The following is a 7,819-nucleotide window of genomic DNA, read 5'->3' on the forward strand; positions in this document are numbered from 1 at the left end:
ATTTGCCGTAGTAATCCAACTCAATTATGTCAGTAAGATGCCCAAAATATTCCACATTTCCCTCGACAGGATTATTGTCCCTAGCACTAGCATAACTTGTGATTGCAAAATTGACAACTATTCCACAATTTTGCGTTCTCCTCAACCTCTCGCGATATTTTGTATGAAATCTAAATTCGTTGATGAGGAACGCACTATATCTTTTAACCACTCGATTTGGACCTTGGGAGAGCCATTTAACTTTGTCGTTTACGTTCTTCCCACTCCAAACCAATTGAACGGAAAGTAAACTAAGTAATTAAAAATGTTATGAGAAAACATTATTATTTGTAAGCGGAAGCTCCAACTGCATACCGTTTGGCTTAACCATTCATAAAAAGATTCTGTAAACATCTTATTGATATCTCGATGTTGTGTTCTTCGGGAGCGCGAACGAGATCTCAATATTTGTTTGTACTCACTATGTTAAAAAAACGTTCACATTGTTAGAAGATAAATAGTTATTAGTTTGATAAATATTTATCAAATTTGTAGAACTTACTTCCGTAAAGGTTCCAATGATTCGTGGTGAAACAGAACATATCGATGTGCTTGTACCCACGATAAATGATCTAATTCTGTAATTTCAACTTTGCCGATTGGTTCTCCAAAACTTTGGAACAAATAAGTATCGGCTAAGTTATGGTCCGTGAGTTCAGCATTCCTATTTGGTCTGTTTAACCTTGTTTCAACATCTTCCAAATATCTTGAGCAGAAGGTCATACATTCCTCTACCAAGTAGCCTTCAGCAATCGATCCTTCTGGATATCGCTTGTTGCAGCAGTAAGACTTTAATTTGGATAGGAACCTAAACACAATATACAACATTTCTTAATTATTGAAACTAAAGGCATATAGGTGAATGAAGGAAAATTTTAAAAATTTTAATTAACACCTTTCTATGGGATACATCCATCGATAGAAAACGGGTCCGCCAAGAATTGCTTCGTGCGGGAGATGGATTATCAAGTGAACCATAATGGTGAAGAAGGAAGGTGGGAAGATTTTCTCCATGTTGCATAAAGTCAAAGCGGCTCGATCCTGTACCTTCTGAAGTTCTTGAACATCCAAAACTTTGCCACAAATGGCTTTCATTATGTTGGATAGTTCAATTATACAAGACGTCACCTTCTTGGACATACAACATCGTAGAGCCACTGGCAGTAAATCTTGCATCAAGATGTGATAGTCATGTGATTTTAGCGAATATAATCTTCGATCTTTAACACTAACACATCGAGATATATTTGATGCATACGCATCTGGAACCTTTATATCCTTCAACACCGTGCAGAACACTTCTTTTTCCGTCTTCGACATTGAAAAAATAGAAGGCGGCAACCGATATTTCCCATTCGGAAGTGGATTGGGATGAAGATCAGGTCGGATTCCCATTTGGAGTAAATCAAGTCGACTCTGAAGATTGTCTTTTGATTTTTCGTCAACATTCAAAATTGTACCCACAATGTTCTCGCTGACATTTTTCTCAATGTGCATAACATCAAGATTGTGTCGTAAAAGGTGATGCTCCCAATAAGGCAACTCAAAAAAAATACTTCCTTTTTTCCACAAGTCCGCCTTATTAGGATCGTCCTCTTCATCAGAGTCATCATCAGCTTCATCATTTGATCTTCTATTTCTTTGCGTGTTTGGCGGTTGGTTCATCTTCCCATAAATGAAATTCATATCTTCCAACATGAACAAGATTAGAGCCACTGGTCTGCGAAGGAGCTTCTCTAAACTCTTCAGTACCATCAAATACAGAACTCTGAAATCTAAATCTATGTTTTTCCGGTAACCACCGACGATGCCCCATGTAAGAGAACTTCCCATTGTACAACCATTGCGAACATGTTTGTGCAGCACAATAAGGACACGTATAACGACCCTTGGTACTCCAACCGGATAAATTGGCATAAGCGGGAAAGTCATTAACGGTCCACATCAAAGCTGCACGTAAATTAAAGTTCTCCTTTCTCAGTACATCGTATGTCTCGACACCAGCTTACAATTGTTTTAACTCTTTAATAAGTGGCTGTAAATAAATGTCGATATCATTCCCGGGCCCTTTCTCTCCAGGGATAATCATAGATAAGATAAGGGAAGATTGCTTCATGTAAATCCACGGAGGCAGATTGTAAGGAACAAGCACTCATCGCCTGGCATCTTGACGCAGATGCTCATGATCTTAAAAGGATTAAATCCGTCAGATGCTAGCCCAAGCCTCACACTCCTAGGATCGCTTGCAAAGCCTGGAAATTTATTGTCAAATGATTTCCAAGCTAAAGAATCTGCTGGATGCCTTAATAATCCATCATCGGTTCGTCCATCATGGTGCCACGTCATAGACTCCGCAGTCTTCGACGACATGAAAAGCCTTTGAAGCCTCGGTATCAGCGGAAAATATCGTAAAATCTTGACTGGCTTCTTTCTTGACTGTGCATCATTTTCATCGTCGTTCCCACCTTCTGCGTTTTTACTTATCCAACGGGAGTGGCCGCATGCATGAAAGCACTGTTGATTTCTCCGATCGCCCCAATACAACATGCAGTCATTTGGGCAACTATGGATTTTGTTGTACCCAATGCCTAAATCTTTTATCAATTTCTTCATATCTTTGCATGACTGAGGGATTTTTGCAAAAGGAAACATTTCTCTCAAGAGCTCTAACAGCATTGTCAAAGAGTTTCCGGTCCACCCTCCCAAACATTTTAATTGAAAAATACGAACATAGAAAGACATTTTTGAAAATTTTGATCCCTCATACAGTTCGTCGTTCATGTCATTAAGTAGTGCGTAGAACTTTGCCGCTTCTTCGTTCGACTCTTCATGACGTACACTACTTCCCGGTTCGATAAAAGCACTTCTCCCAATATTACAATTATCAGAAGCCACAAAGTCCGCTGGGAACGACTGGACACCATGATTGTGCATATTAAATGCATCCCGCAACATACCTTCCATGTCATCCCCTCTATCAGACTGGTGGTAAGTAGTACTGTCATAAGATACATCCTTCCTTGAAGAGGAAGTACTAGGCGGACATTCTCTATGAAAAAACCATTGTTTATAACCCCGAACAAACCCATCAACAATTAGATGCTCGTATACAACTTCACGATAATGCCAGTTTATGTTGACACACTTCTTACACGGGCAAAGAATCATGTTCTCCTAGCTTGCATATTGAAATGCAAAATTTAGAAAAGTCTGTACTCCATTTCGATAACCGTTGCTAACCCTTGACAAATTCATCCAAGACCGGTCCATTTCTTAATTCTTGAAGTCTGACGTTGACATAATTTGCACGGGTAAGTTAAAACGCCAGTTATAACCATAAATGAATTTACTTAATTTCTGATATGATATATTTTTATGTATTATGTAAGTACTGTAAGTAATGTAAGCTATGTACCTAATTGATTATGTAAGTTGTGTACTACATCATTATGTGAGTTGTGTATAATTTAAGTTAAGAAGGTTATGTATAATGTATGTTATGCCGTTATTTAATTTATGTAAGTTATGTAAGTTATTTAATTTATGTAAGTTATGTAAGTTATTTAATTTATGTAAGCTATGTAAGTTATTTAATTTACTTAATTTGTGTAAGTTATGTAAAGTTACTTAATTTATGTAAGTTATGTAAGTTATGTAAGTTATTTAATTTATGTAAGTTATTTAATTTATTTAATTTATGTAAGTTATGTAAGTTATTTAATTTATGTAAGTTATGTAAGTTATTTAATTTATGTAAGTTATTTAATTTATTTAATTTACTTAATTTATGTAAGTTATGTAAGTTACTTAATTTTTGTAAGTTATGTAAGTTATGTAAGTTACTTAATTTATGTAAGTTATGTAAGTTATTTAATTTACTTAATTTTATGTAAGTTATGTAAGTTATTTAATTTACTTAATTTTATGTAAGTTATTTAATTTATGTAAGTTATGTAAGTTATTTAATTTACTTAATTTGTGTAAGTTATGTAAAGTTACTTAATTTATGTAAGTTATGTAAGTTATTTAATTTATGTAAGTTATGTAAGTTATTTAATTTACTTAATTTATGTAAGTTATGTAAAGTTACTTAATTTATGTAAGTTATGTAAGTTATGTAAGTTATTTAATTTATGTAAGTTATGTAAGTTATTTAATTTATGTAAGTTATGTAAGTTATTTAATTTACTTAATTTATGTAAGTTATGTAAAGTTACTTAATTTATGTAAGTTATGTAAGTTATGTAAGTTATTTAATTTATGTAAGTTATGTAAGTTATTTAATTTATGTAAGTTATGTAAGTTATTTAATTTACTTAATTTATGTAAGTTATGTAAGTTACTTAAATTTTGTAAGTTATGTAATTAATGTAAGTTATTTAATTTATGTAAGATGTGATAGTCATGTAATTAATGTAAGTTATTTAATTTGTGATACCTAAACTATTATTCAATTATGATTTTTATTCTAAATGTTATAACAGGTTTAAAAAATTGTTGGCTATTTTAATAATCACATACTGTAATGTGACATTTTAATTACATATAAACTATATATATGTGTTTTATTATCTTATCAATCATTATTATTTTTCTCATATTATCTTTATTACTATCAATGCATCTTATCTACAATCTAAAATGTGGATACTAATTTTAAAAAATTAATATAATTTAAGGTAAATAAATTATATAATTCCTACCATATAACTATGTTAGGAACATCTTGGTTAATTATATCGAATATTAAACAAAAATCATTCAAACTTGATTTATCATTCAAAATATCTGAAAACATGTGAAATTTTGAATACAATAATATTAGATTAGAGATATGTACCTTTTAATCGAGATTGAATTTTCATATATTGAAATATTAAAAGTTCTGCAGGTCTTACTCTATCTTTGTTAGAATTGAAGCATGCCTTAAAATATTTCATGTAAGAGATTGTTGTTATAATTTTGTAGAAATTTAAGAGGGTTAAATTTGTTATCATTGTTAGAGATTAGAGATATGTATTAGATCAATAAAAAAGTCTCGTGTCAGCTTTTCGTCTCTCATTTAACAACAATTAATCGCATTTCGTGCTAAAGTATTTAATTTCAAAAAGTTTAGTGATTAAATAAAAGAATTAATAGTTGAATGATTAAAATAGAACAAATAGATTAGTCACTATTTTTATACTTTACAAAAAAATCTAACACGCTATAGCTTTTCGTAGGACACTTTTACTCTGTCCGCTTTGTGAAAGCAAAGCTCCTTAACAAAAATTATGCAACAACATTTTGGACCAAAGACATATTATAATATTTGGATACAATTATTTTCAAGTATGAGTACATTTAACGATAAATAATTTTGGATTTAGTTCTAAAAATACAATTTCACATCAAATATTGAATATACATTTCTAATTATAGTTTATCTTTACTAAAATGCATGTAATTTTCAAACAATGAGAAATATTGTAAACATATCTCAACAAATCAGCAAACTTACCTAAATACGAGCAGTAAGAAATGCACAAAAAATTCCAAAAATAATGAATTAAAAGCAGTACTATAAATACGAGCAGTAAGAAATGCACCAAAAATTCCAAGCCATTCAACTGTTGATAAATGACCAAATCAGCAAACTTACCTAAATACGAGCAGTAACAAATGGTTAATCCAAAATTTTCAGTTCTCTTTTCTTTAACAGTTGGGCAAATGCAGTGTTACTCCTGGGGAACAAAACATGAACATAAAGAACAGTATAAGAACAGTATAAATATTTTTGGGGGCCCTTAAAAAATTAGAAGAACAAACTAGAGGCAGTGAATATGGTATGCTATATTGCTCAATAATTACTTATCCAAAAAATAAACAAAGATATACTGGTTATTAGACCTTAAGTTATGTGCATAACAAAATTCAGATAAATAAGATCATCAAATTAAAAAGGCAACAATAATTACAACTAGTTCAGACATTATAATGATGACAAGCTTGTTTTAGATGGAAAGCATTTGTAGATAATTTGCAATACTCAACTGCTTAAGACCAAGACTTTTCATTTAATGTAAACAGAATTCTACCTAGATTACCATCAGCTTGTGTTGCTCATAAAATTAGAAGACCTAATTAGAGATGGGGAGAAAAACTTATTGACCAAATCCCCAAGTATTTTACACCCAAAACTAGTAAAGACCAGTTGTTCCTCTGTGGAAAATATTTCTGACAACGACATTCTCTAAAAGCAGGCAAAAATGACTGGAACTTCAGCTTTTAATTGGTGCATTACTTCAAAATAGTTTAGTCAGTTCTCAGTACAGCAAAGATATTAGACATAAGTTTATAACCAAAAGCTGAGGGTACAAGCACTGTATCAAATTGAGTTCAATGATCAAATGATTTCACTGTTGCTTAAGACAATATGAATAATTCGTAGAAAACTGAAAAATTAACACAAAATAAACCGACAAATGAAAGCATTACCTTGACAACGATGAAGATAAATGAAAGGAGCGAAAACCCTATACACAGAGAAGACGATTTCACTTAATTTCAGGCTCATCAACAAATTACAAAAATAAGAAAACCCAAAGTTTAAATACACGGGCAAAGAAAACAATGGAACTTTAAAAAATCGAACCTTCTTCGTCTTCACTGTCTGGGTTATGTAAGTATGAAAGAAACCGAAACACTGAAGCTTTTCCTTGTAAGGAAAAAACCAATTGAAGAATGGCGGGTAAGAAATCGACAAACTGCTCTCTCTCTCTCTGACTGGTTAGGGATTTCGAAAGCTAGGGGATTTGTGGATTTGGGGCTGGGAGTAGGGAATTGAGAAGAAAAAACCTGATACTCGTATAAAACTGATAAGTTTAATACCGTGTAAAGAAACAGCGCCATTTAGAGAAATTTTAAGATATATTTGCGGCGTTTTAAGCAAAAACGCTGCTATTACTTCCGATATTTGTGGCGTTTTAATATAAAACGCGACCAAAATAGAGTACTGAACAGAAAACGGTGCCGCATTGACAAACATTAATTCACACTTGCGGCATTTTCTTAAAAACGCCACTATAAGATTTCATTCCAGTAGAGAAACGAGGCCGTATTGGCAAAGATTAATTCACTTTTGCGGCGTTTTTCTAAAAAACGCCACTATAAGATTTTATTCCAGTAGATAAACGGCGCCGCTTTGGCAAATTTTAATACATCCTTGTGGCGTTTTCATCAAAAACGCCACAAAATATTTCTTTCCTTAAGAAAACGGCGCCGTTTTGTCAAATTTTAAAACATGAGAATGACGTTTTCCCGAAAAATGCCACTAAAAAAATTAAATTCCTCAACTGAAACGACGGCGTATAAAAGAATTTGAATATATATTTACGGCGTTTTACGCCAAAACACCGCTATTGCTTCCGATATCCAAAATAAGGTACTGAACAGAAGACGGTGCCGTTTTACTAAACTTTAATGCATATTTCCGGCGTTTCTAGCAAAAGCGCCAGTATAAATTCATTTCATGCAACCAAACGGTGTCACATTGCCAAACATTAATTCACTCTTGCGGCATTTTCTTAAAAAATGCCACTATAAGATTTCATTCGAGTACAGAAACGGCACCGTATTGGCCAACATTAATTCACGTTTGCGGCATTTTCATACAAAACGCCACTAAAAGATTTTATTCTAGTAAAGAAACGGCGCCACTTTGGCAAAATTTAATGAATCATTGCGGCGTTTTTATTAAAATCGCCACAAATTATTTTAAAATTTTAATAAATCCTCACAT

At 32.4% G+C, this 7,819-nt stretch overlaps 1 long non-coding RNA gene across 1 annotated transcript; it reads right to left on the bottom strand.

Annotated features, from left to right (window-relative positions):
- Positions 1 to 5,616: 5,616 nt before the first annotated feature.
- Positions 5,617 to 6,796, bottom strand: LOC105798233 (uncharacterized). Its single transcript, XR_008188666.1, has 3 exons — positions 6,674 to 6,796; positions 6,517 to 6,554; positions 5,617 to 5,762 (listed from the first exon to the last, which is right to left on the bottom strand). It is a non-coding gene; the product is annotated as an uncharacterized LOC105798233 (long non-coding RNA).
- Between the last annotated feature and the right edge of the window lie 1,023 nt (positions 6,797 to 7,819).

This window comes from Gossypium raimondii, chromosome 9 (genome assembly GCF_025698545.1).
Source record: "Gossypium raimondii isolate GPD5lz chromosome 9, ASM2569854v1, whole genome shotgun sequence".
Lineage (NCBI taxonomy): Eukaryota > Viridiplantae > Streptophyta > Magnoliopsida > Malvales > Malvaceae > Gossypium > Gossypium raimondii.